Below are 14474 nucleotides of genomic sequence, written 5' to 3' on the forward strand. Positions count from 1 at the left end.
GCAGTATGAAACAGTATAGCAGGAGTTAGAACCCACCTCTGATTTCAATTTTGTGTCTGCCAATTACATTCTCCATGTGACCTTGGGAAAATCTCCTGTCCATTTTTAAAAAAAATGATTTCATCTTCATTTATTTATTTTTGGTTGTGCTGGGTCTTTGTTGCTGTGCAGGCTTTTCTCTAGTTGTGTGTGGTGAGCTGGCTACTCTCTAGCCGATGTGCACGGCTTCTCATTGAGGTGGCTTCTCTTGTAGAGAACCGGCTTTAGGGCATTCCGGCTTCAGTAGTTGTGGCACACGGGCTTGGGAGTTGCAGCTCCTGGGCTCTAGAGCACAGGCTCAATAGTTGTGGCACATGGGCTTAGTTGCTCCACCATCTCTGGGATCTTCCTGCACCAGGGATTAAACCGGTGTCTCCTGTATTGGCAGGCGGATTCTTTTCTTCTAAGCCATCAGGACAGTCTCCTCTAATGGGTTTTGAGCCTGGCTTTTCTCAGCTCCTGCTTTTAGGTGGTGGTATTGAGCCTCCCTGAGCCTCAGTCTCTTCCTTTGTGAAATGATTATCCCTATTTCACTGGACGGTGTGAGACAGTAAATGCTCAGTGCCTGGGAACCGTTATTACCTGGCTTGCTCCTTGATCTCTGCAGTTCCTCTCCCCTAAATGTTCCCGTGCTTAGACAAGACCCCCAGTGCGGGGGGGATGGTGGTTTGTGGGCAGGGTGTGTGTGGGGGGGTATGTTCGTTGGTCATGCTGAGGAGAAAGGGAGTTTATCAAGTGTCACAGGGCACTGGGGAGCCGACCGCCGGCTGACGGTTAAAGGGCGCTCGGGTCCTGAGGCAGGCCTGAGAAGAATCCGTGCACAGATCCCTAAGTTAGGGCTGCCGGTTCGAAGGCGGCCGGGTGAGGTCCCCGGGCAACTTGGGAGGCGGCCAGGTTCCTTCAGATGAAGGTGGATTTCAGATCCTGGTTTGGCTCTGTCCTTTCTCGGCTGGGTGACCTTGGGCCGGTCCCTTTCCCTCTCCTCGCCTCAGCGCGCTCTGGAGACCGGGGCTCCTCATCCCACTCGCTTCTCTGAGCGACGGCGAAACGTCGACACAATGGACGGTGACTGCGTTACAGGCCGGCGAGAGCTCTGTGTGATGCAGACAGGGGCACGCGGCGCGTTCCTCTTGAGCGATTTCTCTCTGGTGAAGCGCTTCCTACCTCCGTGACCTGGGTTTCTCTCCTCAGCGTCTCCCGCCCCCCGCGGACAGGGCTCTGCGGACCGCAGGGCTCCACGGCCGTTACCATTGTTCTTCGCGGCTGGGCGACAGGGGAGGGCTCTCACAGACCAGACCTCGCCTTCGCTCTCTCCCTCCGCCTGGTACCCCCCGGCCGCAGCGCGCCTGGGAAGCCGCCCCCGGCGCCCCTCCCCCGACTCCTCGCCGATCTTTCCCGAGGAAGCGAGTCCGCCCCAGAGAGCTCCCGAACGGTGGCCGAAGACGCCACCGAGCGTTTCCGAAGAATCCCGATCGCTCCCAGTCTCCGGAAAGAGCCGAAGGGGCTTCCCACCCTCGGCCTCCCGAGCCACTCCGAAAAGGCCCGAAGTTTTCCGAGCGGCCGTCCTGCCGGACTGCTGGAGGCGGCCGCAGCGCCATGTTGGATGCTCTGCTCGTTGAGGGAAGAAAATCCGCCGGCATCGCCTGAGCCCCGCTACCGAGAAGGGCGCCGCTTCCCCCGGGGAGGGGGATAAAGACCCCCCGCCGCCGGCCCATGAGGATATTGTCGTGAAAGGTCCGGTCTCTCCGCCTCCTGCCCCCGCCGGGTCCGGCCCCCCCCCTGGGGTCGCGTTGTCACGGAGACCGGCAGCCGGTGGTGCTGGCCCGCGGGGCGGCTGCTGCTGCCGGCGGCGGCGGCGGCGGCAGCGGCGGCGGCGGCGGCGGCGGCGGCGGCGGCGGCGGCGGGCGTGTGTGACCGGCCCGGGCCCCCTCCTCCTCCTCCTCCCAGCCTCCCCCCGGCCCCCTGCTCCCGCCGCCTCCCCGGGTCTGCCCCCATCCCGCCCCCCCGCTGCCCCCGGCCCCTGCACCCCGGCGCGCCCGGTCCCGCTCTGGGGGGGTTGGTGGCTTCGCTTTGCCATGAGTTTACCGCAGAAACCGGCTCTGAAATCAGGCTCAGCGGCTGCAGCAGGAACCGGACCCGGCACCGGAGCAGCGGCGGCGGCGGCGGCGGCGGCGGCAGCAGCGGTACCGCCTCCTCACCCGGCGGCGGCGGCGGCGGCGGCGGCAGCGGCGGCGGCGGCGGCAGCAGCAGCGGCGGCCCCTCCTCACCCGAACGTCAGGGCCCTCCAGACCCAGGCGCCCCAACAGTATCCTTTTCACCTTCCTGCCAGCCCGTCGGCTTGCTTCGCCGTGGACCAGGGTTGGGGGTGTCGGGGACTGTGGCCCCTCCGGGGACTCTCCTGCCCGCAGCCGCTGCCTAGCCGCGGGCAGGGACGCTTCTCCAGCCCACGCACCCGGCCTGGCGCCGGAGCTTTTGGGGGTGCCCTGGCAGCAGCACTGCGGGGAGTGGGGACCCCCTTCCCCGACCCTCTGCACTACTGTGCAGACTAGCTCCATCGGCCTTGCTTCTGCAGCCCTTCCCTTTTGGAGCCGGGGCGGGGTGGGAGACACCGTTTCCCCTCTCTCGCCTCTTCTCTCCCCATAAACCCGACCCCCACCCCCCTTTTTATTAGGCAGAATTTGCTGGTGCCTGTGACCAGCCCTGCAGGGAAGGCTTTTTTTCTGATTGTTGTAAGGACGACACCCTCCTCATCTCCCTTCAGCTCCCCCTGCATCGGAGCGTGGTGGGCTTCCTTGATTATCGTGGTTAATACATAATAAACTTTATTGGTAAATTTCCCGTGTGAAACTAAACTCAGCTCGTTCCAAAGGTAAGTTGGATTTTCAGTTTACGGTGAAATTTTGCAGAAAGCACTCCCTCTGGCTAGTGTTGTTTTTTTTTTTTAGCGATTGGGAGAGTTGTGATGTGGTTTGTGGTGGAACGCGATCTAAGGAGGAAATGTTACGCCGGACGCTTCCCTGTCTTTGACCTTTTTAAAGGAAGAGGAAGTTAACTGACATTACCCATCACCCCCAAAAGTCTCACTTCTTGGAAGACTGGTGTTAAATGCTGAATATTTTTAAAGGGCTTGAGTTTACTCTTCCTAGGCCTGATATCTGGAGGGTACCGTGGCTCCTGGCTGGAAAGTCTAGTGTTGAATGTGTCTAATTTCATGCTGTTTGCTCGACTGTAGAGTTTTTGGACAGCTTTGATTGAAAAGACTTGGTGACGAGGTATTTTAGTTAAAAACCAGCGGGTGAAGGTAAAACGTTGAATTCATGAATTCCACGGAGAATTAGAAAGGCATTATTACCTACCTGAGAGTAACATTTCATCATATACCCCTCCCCCCAATCCGTTGTATTTATGTAAATCAATAAATAATTATTGGATGTTTAGATGTGTTGTGTTTTTGTATTTGTGTCATCGTGCGTTTGACTTTTAAGAGAGAGTAGGGTGTTGGAGCAAGCGAAACTAACTGCTGTGAGGTCCACAGGTTATTTCACAGTCTGTAGTTTGATTCTTGTCTGTATCCATTATTTTGAGAAGGGAAAGGTATCTCCCCTTGTAGAGTCATCTCAGGTCATAGTTTTGGTTTTTGTCAAGTGCCATTTTCTCTGTGCTTTGAATATTGTTAGTCCACATTTTTTTCAATCCAAGCAGTGTGGCTCAGGGTAAGATAAATTCCATTCCAGTGTGATGTGTGTACTGATTTCATAATGTTTAACTGCATGATTCTGTTCAATTAAGAGCTGCTCATTGATGAGACTGGTTAGTGATGATGCCTTAGTGTTTGTTGCCCGTGAAAAACCTGGTTAGTTTTGATCAGTGTCCCTAGTTGCTTTACTTTGGGGGGAAGACTGGCTGATACTCCTTCAAGGTAGAATTCAGTATTAGATCTCTTAAAGGTATCTTCACTTAATGCTTTGTGGGTTTAAATTCCTTTTTAATTTCAGGGTGTTTTTTGGTCTTGATTGCCCATACTTGGTTAGCGCTCTTAAAGTTTCTATACTGTGCCACCAAGTAAATTATTCTTTACCTCCATCTTGGAGCTGTTTTGGAAATTAAACACATGAAAGGAGGCCTGTAGTTGTGTGTTCTTGACTACAAAGTGATAAGGACCAAGGCGCTGAATATAACAGTGCTGGGTGAGTTTAGTGGTGCTGTTTGGACACCAAACGTTTCGAGTGTGCTTTTTCAGATGCATTTCACAAAGGAAGGACTTGTAAAAGCTGTGAGTTGGTTGCAATAAAAGAGAAGCTAGTAATACTGCAACAGTTGTTAAAGGGGATGGATCTAAGATGTAATTTCCAATGGAAATAATTTTTATACTTAAATGTAGTAATATAGGTTACTTGGTTTTATGTGGCTTTTTTTTACTTTGCCTCATGTCAGTAAAGGAAGAAAAAGTTTTCTTCTTAATGTATTTCACAGTTCTGTTATCTTTTTTTTTGCTTTACACATTGAAAGGTTATAATTGCTGAATCCGAAAGCTTGTACGTAAATGAAGTGTAGATTATAGATTTCATTAGAACATGCTAGTGGTGAAATGTTATCCGTGGTAATGGGGAATTGGTTAAAAATGGATTAAAATAGAGTAATTTTGCTTTTCTACACTGAGGGAGTGTGGGGATTTGTATTTGTTTGATGAAAGTGATTATCGTATAAATTGATACACATAGAAGCATTGAGACAGGAGTGCAAAGTTGGAGTTGCCCTTTCCTATGGCTTTGTTAACTCTCCAGTTCCTCAGAATGTACGCGTGCAGTTGTGTTTGAATTAATGAGTTTAGATAGCATTTTAAATCTGTAAAAATATGAGGAGACTCATGTAACAAGATGTCTGTCCTTCATTTGTACGTAGTGTTCAAGTGGCAAATCAGAAACGCTAATTGGAGTTTAAACTAACCTGCTTAAGGTAAGGCGCAGCAGGCTCCTAAGGCCCTGTCAAGATAGAGGCCCTTGACTGCCAAGAGGCACGGGATAGGACCTGTCCCGGGATGGATGGGCCATGGTGGAGGGTGGGTGGGGACGGTGAGGATGAAAGAAGATAAACCCTGATACAGAAAGTGCTAATGGCAAGGGAGAAATATGCTTAAGAGTTTCTATAATGTAATCCAGTGTGAATAGTTTATGAAATTGGCACTTCGGGATCCTTGCCTTGAGATTTGCTCACCTCACCTTCCCAGTGTGAGGTTCCAGGAGGCTGTACTGAGAATCTCCATGCTGATTCTTAAACTTTTCTGGGTAACAAACAACTTTAACATTTTGATAAAACCTTGTAGACCCTCTCCAGAGAAAATTGTACATGCCTAGAAAATCTTGCTAACATTTTTCAGGGAGTTCTTATGTCCCTATTAAAAGCCTAGTTCTTTAGATGGAAATTGCTCACCCTTGAGATAATTGAAGATAAATGAGTTTGAATTCAAGTGCCCAAGTAGTTCTGACTTAAACAGAACAATTTTGCAGTCTGTTATGAATACTCAGTGTTCTATTTATATGGAAAGGCTTCAGGATGTAATTTCTCTCAGGGCTGCTGACACTTCTGGGGAGTCTAGTTACTGTTTAGGGGGAGTTGGTTTGGTTAAGAAAATCAGAGCAGTAGGTTCTTTAAAGAAACAATTTGGTAAAGGCCTGTGTGACCCCCAAATGACTTGTGTCCTCAGCTCTTTTGTCTTAGATATGACATACATTAAAAACAAATATTCTCTTTATTTTCGGTACTGTAGTTTTCCTTTTTTTGCATTCTGTGTTGATTTTCAGTTTTATAGGCTGAAACCAGTAACATTTGCTTTCTTCTTTTTTGCCTCTGGAAGTGAAGTCACTCAGTCATGTTCTACTCTTTGCGACCCCATGGACTGTAGCCTACCAGGCTCCTCCCTTCATGGGATTCTCCAGGCAAGAGTGCTGGAGTGGGTTGCCATTTTCCTTCTCCAGGGGATCTTTCCGACCCAGGGATCAAACCCCGGTCTCCCTCATTCCAGGCAGACGCTTTAACCTCTGAGCCACCAGGGAAGCCCGTAGTGATAACAGTGGTGTTTATTTATTGAGTGCCTACTGTTCTAGGAGCTGTACATATATGATTTTATTTAATTTGCACAAGAACTCTAATATTCTCTTTTTTACTGATGAGGAAACTGAAGTTCAGAGAATTTAAGTAACATTCTCAAGGTCATCTGTCTAGTAGGTAGTGAACTGTGGTTCAGACTGTTGTCCTAAGGCTTATGGATGTCCTTTCTATCTGCTGGGCTATTTCTTACCAAGTGTGTGTGTGGGAGTGATGAAAGCAAGGATGCCCTCCTGTATTTTATATCTAGAGGAAGTCTGTATAAAGTAAAGGATGTCTGTGGAGTAATCTGAAGTGCAGTGATGCTGTACCATGTTTTAATTAGCTCATAGCTACATACCGCTAGACAAGTAGGTGATCTTTACTCATTGAGCCTTAAAGCATAGGAATAGGCCTGCCACATTGATTCAGTGCATGTTTCTGCGTGTTCAGATGTTACCAAGGCATCTCTCAAAATACCTGTATAACTAGCAACTAGAACTGTGTAGCTTATGCAATGGCCAGTAGTCTATTTACTCTTAAGCCCCACCATCAACAAAGATGGATTTGTGCTTTGAGACACAGATCTCCCTCCTCTTCTCGGGAGGGAGATAAAGATGGCGATAAAGGAACAAAGTTAGATGGCTGATTCGCATCAGCTCTTGCCTCTGCTGCTGCTGCGCCCTGTACTTGGCTCACTGGTATTTTCCGTCAAACTCGGAGAACTTAAATTACCTAAGGACTGATAAGTTGCTTTTTCACATTGGGGTTTCTGATAAGATTTTTACAGAAAGATCTGCTAAAAATGTTTTTGAAAACCGTGTTTTAAATCAGAATAGGGTTGCCACCTTTTAGCTGTTTATATTGGTGCTTTAAGTGGCAAGTTTAAAAATTGTTCATCCAGCACCTACTGTGTACCCCACTCAGTGCTAGGTCTCAGGTTGAAGTCTTTGCTCTCAAAGAACTTGGTCCAGACAGGTAAACCAGCAGAATACCAGGAAGCAAGTACAATTACTCTGCTGTAAGAGCCTAGCCTGAGGGGAAGGAGGAATTAGGGCTTCATACAAGAATGAAGCTAAATTACAAGGATGAGTAAGAATTACCCAAGGTTTAGAGAGCTTTCTCCTCTGCCAGCTAACTTTTCCCAGTTCCTTTGCTGTTGCTGCTGCATAGAATGTTAGTACTAAATGGATTTCAGGCATGTTTCAGGTTTTTAGCAGTGGCAGAGAAGCTAGAAAGACATACCAGAGAACATGGCAATCAAACACAGTTGCTACAGATTGAAAATATCTTCTACATCATAATATGAGAATATGAGAAGATTCATTCATGTTAATATATCGGATCCTGATTTCTGTGGTTGGTTCTTTCCTAGTCTCCTTCCCAGTCATCCTATAATATAATATCCCCTGCCCTTCTGATACTAGACTGGCTTGGAAACAGTACCTGCTGGCCTCAAAATATAAGTAGATTTCACTTGGTGTATTGAGACGGTCAGCTGATAGGGAGTTTAAAAAAAAAATCAGGATTAGAGTTTGGCTTTTCCATTTTAATGTGTTATCTTGGACTGGTCTTGTAACAGCTTTGGGCATCAGTTTCCCTTTCTCTAAAATGAAGAGGTTAGACTAGTTTACTAAGTGATCCTCTTGAATTGTAGTGGCTTTTAATTCTGGAGATTATGGTTTGAGGATTTGTTTTGTTCTTGCAAGTAGATGGGAAGGATTTATAGAGACCTATTAATGGTTTCTTAGTTTGTTTGATGGTCAGTGACACATTTCTGTGGTGACTTAACTGATACTAGAGGCATTCTAATATGGACCACAGGGAAGGCAGCTTGCTCACATAAGAAGCTGCCTCTGGTTTTTGTCTTGTTAATGTTAGATTTAGCCAAACAGATTGAAATACTTCTGTGACTTTAGTAGTGAAGACTTTATTGTCTGTGGTGGGATGACTTGAGGCTATAAATAAAGTTTTCATGTCTGATGCTGGCTTGCTCTGGGGGATGACCCAGCTAGTTCATTATGAGGTATGAAGGAGAAAGTAAGTTCTGAAATAAACGCCTGTGGTGAGGAACGATCTCTATTTTTACTTTAGGGATGATGCTTTGAGTTAATAGAATAGGAAATGAAGTATTTCCTGATTATTAGGCAGGCGCCTGACTTCAGGCAGTGAATAAACTGCACCTGGAATTTACATGGATTAAGTATTGCAGGATCCTGAGACATTTCTGAAATCTCAGTCGGTTCCTAGTTCTTTGGCTTGCTGCCAGTCAGAAGGAGTTTTTCACTTTCCTATACCCTTAGCTGAAATTTGAGATAGTTTGAGCTATGTAAAGAAACTTGTCAGTTTTTATGATCTTTATTAACTAGTAGTAGTTCTGTACTTTTTTGAGCCCTGTGTGGGTGTTCCCTGACTCTTCTGAGACATTAAGTTTTATCTACAGAGAATGTAAACTTCTTAAAGGCAGAGATTTTTGTTGTTTTTGTTCACTCTTGAGTTGCCAGCACCTATAACAGTGCTTGGCAGGTAGTCGGAAGTCTGTAAATGTTTGTTGAATGAAATGTTAAGTTAGAGTCTAGGAATCAGTTTAAGGTAAGTTTTGAGATAATATAGATGACGTCACAACAATTCTGGTACTCAAAGCTGCCCTAAAATTGTTTGCACTGATGTGTAATGGAACTGAAAATAGTTCTATAATTTCCTTTGAGATGACATAAACATTGACCCAGTTTGCAAAGCCGTCTAGAGTGGCTGGATTGCATTTGAAGTATAGATACTGAGAATTAGAGTTTATATAAAGGCCAAGGAGAAAAAAACATAGTCAAACGTTACTGTTAAATTTTTTGTTTAATACCTTTAATAATAATACATCAATTCAGAAAGGTTAAAAAATGTAGAAAAGTAAAAAGTCAACCATAATCTTAGTATATAAAGATGCCCACTGTTTAACATCTTGGTATATTTTTTGTCCTTTTTTCTATGGACTTTAACGGACTTAAAATGTGCCCTTTTTTGTAACATAACTTATGGTCAAATTACATAGTTTTGTATCTTGCTTATTTTGTTGCTTAACTATCTGCCAACAGAAACTACTTTTTGAATAGTTTTATTCTTCATCAGTTTGGAATGAACTATTTTTATTTTTGTTGCTTTGGAAAGGTTTTCTTGAGAATATTGTTTCACCTTTGGCTTGTAGCTCAGAAGTTATGACTGTGCATTAGAAAGAGGAGGGCTGAAACTGTTATCAATAAGTCAGACATTTTTGAGTTATTGTGCCTATAATATTTTGCATTATTTATAACATTAAATATATTGATATAACTTCATAGGGGCTTCCCTGGTGGTTCAGAGGTAAGGAATCTGCCTGCCAATGCAGGAGACATGGGTTTGATCCCTGGCTTGAGAAGATCCCCTGGAGTAGGAAATAGCAGCCCACTCCAGTATTCTTGTCTGGGAAATCCCATAGACAGAGGAGCCTAATGGGCTATAGTCCATGGGGTCACAAAAGACTCTGACACGACTTAGCAACTAAACGACATAACTTCACAGATTCCCCCCCCTGTAGTTATTTGCATTTAAAAAATTATTCCTTTAAATCCATCTTCATCCATATATTTAAACATACTTTAAAAAGATGTGAACAGGGTGTTATTTTCTAGTTAGGAATTGTATACATGTGTACATGTATACCTGATTTTCAGAAAATGTTGATATTTATATGGAGTGATTGGAGGGAGGATAAGACCATGTGAGGTCTCACGTAGGGCTCAGAAAGTAAGATGGAAGCATCAAAACAACCAGAATTTTGGAATGACAAGGTGGGAACAACACACCATCACAGTAGAAATAAGTACAGCCAGTTTTGTGCCAGTACAGTATTTTTTACACTGAGAATGGAAAGGACTGAAACTTGTAGATAGGATGGAGAAATGTTAAGAAAGAAAGGGTGAGTGAGATGACTCCCAACTCTTTCTTGGCCCTAGAAAATAGCATATAAGACATAGAATTTGAACTGTAAGATGAATTTTTAAAAAATTAAAAAGTTTAAGATTACAGTCAGGGTTTGGTTGGGCAGAGAGGAAAGGATTGTGGTGAGTGGGTCATCCGCATGAATAGAGATTTGGGCTTGAAATAAGTATGGTGTATGCTGGATTATTGCTTCCGTGGTGGCTCAAGTGGTAAAGAATCCGCCTGCCAATGCAGGAGTTGTGGGTTTGATCCCTGAGTCAGGAAGACCCTGGAGAAGGAAATGGCAACCCACTCCCATGTTCTTCCATGGGAAATCACATGGTTAGAGGAGCCTGGTGTGTCACGGTCTGTGGGGTCACAAAAGAGTCAGGCATAGCAATAACATGCTGGATTGTTAGGGTCTTGATCAGTATGCTTGGAGTGGAGGATTCTTGTGGTACAATCCTTGAGATAATGGGTCCAGATTCTAGAGGACTTTGAATGAATAAAAGAAAAGGTTAGACATTGTTTGTAGAAAAGCATTGATTGTTTTTGGTAGTGGAGGGGCACAGTGTTGCTGAGATATAATTTGCCTACACCATACAAGCCACCCATTTAGAGTGGACAATTCAGTGGTTTTTAATTTATTCACATCATTCTACAACCATCCCTGCAATAAATTTTAGAATCTTCTCATTACTCTCCAAAGAATTCATTAGACTCTCCAGTACCCCGCCCCCCCACCCCTGCCATCCATAGGCAAGTACTATTAGCCTACAGAGATTTGCCTGGTTTTTGGACATTTTGTATAATGGAATAATATAATAAGTGGTCTTTTGTGAGTGATTTCTCTCTGCATAATTTTTCCATGGTTCAACTATGTTCAAGCATGTTGTAGAACCTTTTTTTTAATTGTTGGAGAATATTGCAGCTGTCATGTTTTCTTCATCTGTTGATGGACATTTGGGTGGTTGAAACATTTGCTGTTATATATGAGTGTTTTTGTGTGGATGCATGTTTTGATTTTTCTTGAGTAGATACCTAAGACAGTTGTTGGGTTTTATGAGGTAGCTCCGTGTTTAACATCTTGAGGAACTGCCAGACTTTTCTAGAGTGATTAGCATTTTATATTCCTACCAGCAAAATATGAAGCTTCCAATACTTGTCATGTTGTGTCTTTTTGATGACAGGTTCTAGTGGGTATAGAGTAGTGATTCATTGTGGTTTCGATTCGCTTTTCCTTGATGACTGATGATGATGTGCATATTTTTTGTGGACTTATTGCACATTTGTGTTTGGAGAAATGTCTGTTCAAATCCTTTGCCCACTTTTTAACTTAGTTTTTTTTTATGATTGAGTTGTAAGAGCTCTTTATATAGTATGGATACAAGTCCCGTTTCAGATACAACATTTACAATGATTTTTTCCCCCATTCAGTGGGTCGGTCACCTTTTCTCACTTTTTACCTTCTTGATGGTGTCCTTTGAAGCCCCAGTTTTTAATTTTGATGAAGTCCAATTTGTCTGTTTCTCTTTTGTCACTTGTGCTTTTGTATTGTGTCTAAGAAGGCTTTGCCTAATTCAGGGTCATGAAGATTTACATCTTTGTTTCCTTCTAAGTTTATAATTTTAGTTTTTATACTTAGGTCTCTGAGCCATTCTGAATTTGTATGTATGATGTTAAGTAAGGGTCTAAGTTTAGTCTGCTTATGTATATTCAGTTGTTTCAGTACTGTTTGTTTAAAAGACTATTTTATCCTCATTGAATTGTCTTGGCACCCTGTCAAAAACCAGCTGCATTTCTTTTTTATTTATTGGAAAACTAGTTTTGAAGATTTATTTGGTTGAGGTGTGCAAGTTGAAATAAGGAACAGGAAAGATCAGGAGAGAAGGAATGGCATCACAGAACTACTTGTAAAAGCTTTTGTAATCCATTAAATGTTTGAGATTTAGTGAGATGTGCTCATTTTTTATGGGTTATTGAATAAACAGACTTTGACCATTTCTATCTTTTGTATAATGCCTGAAACTATTCAAAAGGAGATTTTGCCTCCTTCTGTTATTAAGGTAATTTCCTATTAGGCAGTGATAATTTTGTAAGAAAGTATGGGCATTTGACTACTTTGCTGTCTTGTCAAGAATTGAAATTGTTAGTTAAAAATTCTTGGGTTATTGTATTTCACATAGAATGTTAGTTCTACCTAATGTGTTTATGTAATTTCCAAGTTAAATTTGATTACTTGTTTATTTCTATCCTCAGGCTATCCTAATGTATATGTTGTTATAAAGAAACAGAAATAACTGCTATCCTTTGTCTAGTAGGATTTTTGTTTTTTTAACTGTTTAGAAAAAGACCACATTAAAGAAGAAACTCTAACCTTTCAGGTCTGATGAAAACAGGGTTTATTTGCTTTGGATGAAGATTTTTCACACAGAGTTTCTTCAGTGACTTGAAATATTACAGTGTGGGAATGGGGTTGTTGATTTTTAAGGATTGTATTTACTTCCCTTGTAGCTCAGCTGGTAAAGAATCCGCCTGCAATGCAGGAGACCTGGGTTCAATCCCTGGGTTGGGAAGATCCCCTGGAGAAGGGAAAGGCTACCCACTCCAGTATTCTGGCCTGGAGAATTCCATGGACTATATAGTCCATGGGGTCACAAAGAATTGGACACAGCTGAGCAACTTTCACTTCACTTAGCTTAGCTCTTACTAAATATGCAAAGGAAGAAGGTCTTATTTACCCTATGTGGAATTTTGAGGACCTCAATACCTGGTTAATACTGTTGAGTCTTTGAGGCTAATATGTCATATTCAGCTGATAACTTTTAATATTATGTTGTTGATCTTTTGTGGCACTAATAGAATTTGGAACCGGTCCAGCTTTGTGAGGTAACTGCTGTTTGACAAGCAGACAGCAAAGTACTTGACCTTAGCTTATTGCCCTGTATGCTGTGCCTGGGTGAGTGTACTTGAATGTGGTGCATTTTAGGCAGGGCAGTGAGAGCTGAATGCTGCTCTGGAAAGTCGGTGATTTTATTCTTGACCTTCTTTAAAAAATCATAATTAAAAAATCTAAGCATGTAAATATGCAGTAGCTTATTTTCACATTACGTAAGTCTCCTTTGGGGGTCTCCTGATACAACTTTCTGGCCCCTCCCTCAGGGGCATTTGTTCAGAGGCTAAGGGAGATGAGGGTGACTTACCTAAGCATCTGGTTTATGCCAGCTCAAACTGACTTGATAGCTTTAATAGCATGCACACTTTGACCTACTAGTGGGGTAGACAAAGGCCCTTTTCCTCCTGTAATGGTCCTGGTTTGCATGGTAAATTGTATGGTCATCCTACCCAGTAACGGGCTTCCCTTGTGCCTCAGCTGTTAAAGAATCTGCCTGCAATGCAGGAGACCTGGGTTTGATCCCTGAGTTGGGAAGATCCCCTGGAGAAGGGAAAGGCTACCCACTTTCCTTGGACTGTAAGAGTCCATGGGGTCGCAAAGAGTCAGACACAACTAAGTGACTTTCACTCACTCACCCAGTAACGATTATGTGGCTTAGAAAATTAAGAGTGTTTATGTTATTTCTAAGTATGTTGCGAAAATGCTTTGTGAGGCAGCAAAACCTTTCATGTTGATTGGTGCAGTAATTTGTATTTGATGTTATAGTTATTATAGAGGTCTTTGGCACTAGCATGTGAACCAAGTAGGAACAAAGTATCGTCAGCTCGCTAAATAAAAAGAACGACCTTAACTTGAGCTAAATTTAGACTTGGAGAAAACCTGCCAAAATAGTAGGGTGTTGTCCCCTTACCTCTCTCACCTCCTTCCCCTGCAGTTATGTCTCCCCTAACCAGGTAAAGTGATCAAGAATAGGAAGTTAACATTGCTACAGTATTTTCAGCTAAGCTCCAGACCTTAATAGAATTTTTACCAATTTTTCCACTATCCTCTTTCTGTTCCAGGATTGCACACTGCATTTAGTAACTATTTTTGCTTAGTGTCCTTTAGTCTGTAATTGTTTCTCTGTTTTTCTTATCTTTCATGACTGATTCCTTTGAAGGTTAACAATCAGATATTTTGTAGAATGTCTGTCAGTTTGGATTTATTTGATGTCTCCTTGTGATCAGAATGAGGTTATGAATTTTGATAAGGATACCAAAATGCACCCTTTCCTGGTGTATCATATCAAGAAGTTCACCTTGTCAGTATGGAATGGTCACTATGAAATGGCTACTTGGTTAGATTGATCTTTCTGCTGTGGAGGTACAGTCTCACCCTTATAAGTATCTTGTGGAAGACTTAGCAAATATTGGTTCTCCTCAGACTTTGGCCCACTAATCTTAGTAACTGGTGGATATTACATGCAACATTTATTAAGTTTGTGGATGCTTAATTGCGACTTTCTAAT

The 14474-nt window shown here is 43.5% G+C and overlaps 1 protein-coding gene across 18 annotated transcripts in view; it reads left to right on the forward strand.

Annotated features, from left to right (window-relative positions):
* Positions 1 to 1664: 1664 nt before the first annotated feature.
* Positions 1665 to 14474, forward strand: part of EIF4G3 (eukaryotic translation initiation factor 4 gamma 3) — a 356271-nt gene continuing 343461 nt past the window's right edge. For 16 of the 18 annotated variants that reach the window (XM_060410702.1, XM_060410710.1, XM_060410703.1 and 13 more), the window contains exon 1: positions 2309 to 2344. The gene's annotated coding sequence lies outside the window, so the exon portion shown is untranslated. Of the gene's footprint in view, positions 1774 to 2148; positions 2345 to 14474 lie in introns of those variants that run through there. The other 2 variants (XM_060410690.1, XM_042244658.2) reach the window with 1 other exon arrangement.

This window comes from Ovis aries, chromosome 2 (genome assembly GCF_016772045.2).
Source record: "Ovis aries strain OAR_USU_Benz2616 breed Rambouillet chromosome 2, ARS-UI_Ramb_v3.0, whole genome shotgun sequence".
In the NCBI taxonomy this organism is placed as follows: domain Eukaryota; kingdom Metazoa; phylum Chordata; class Mammalia; order Artiodactyla; family Bovidae; genus Ovis; species Ovis aries.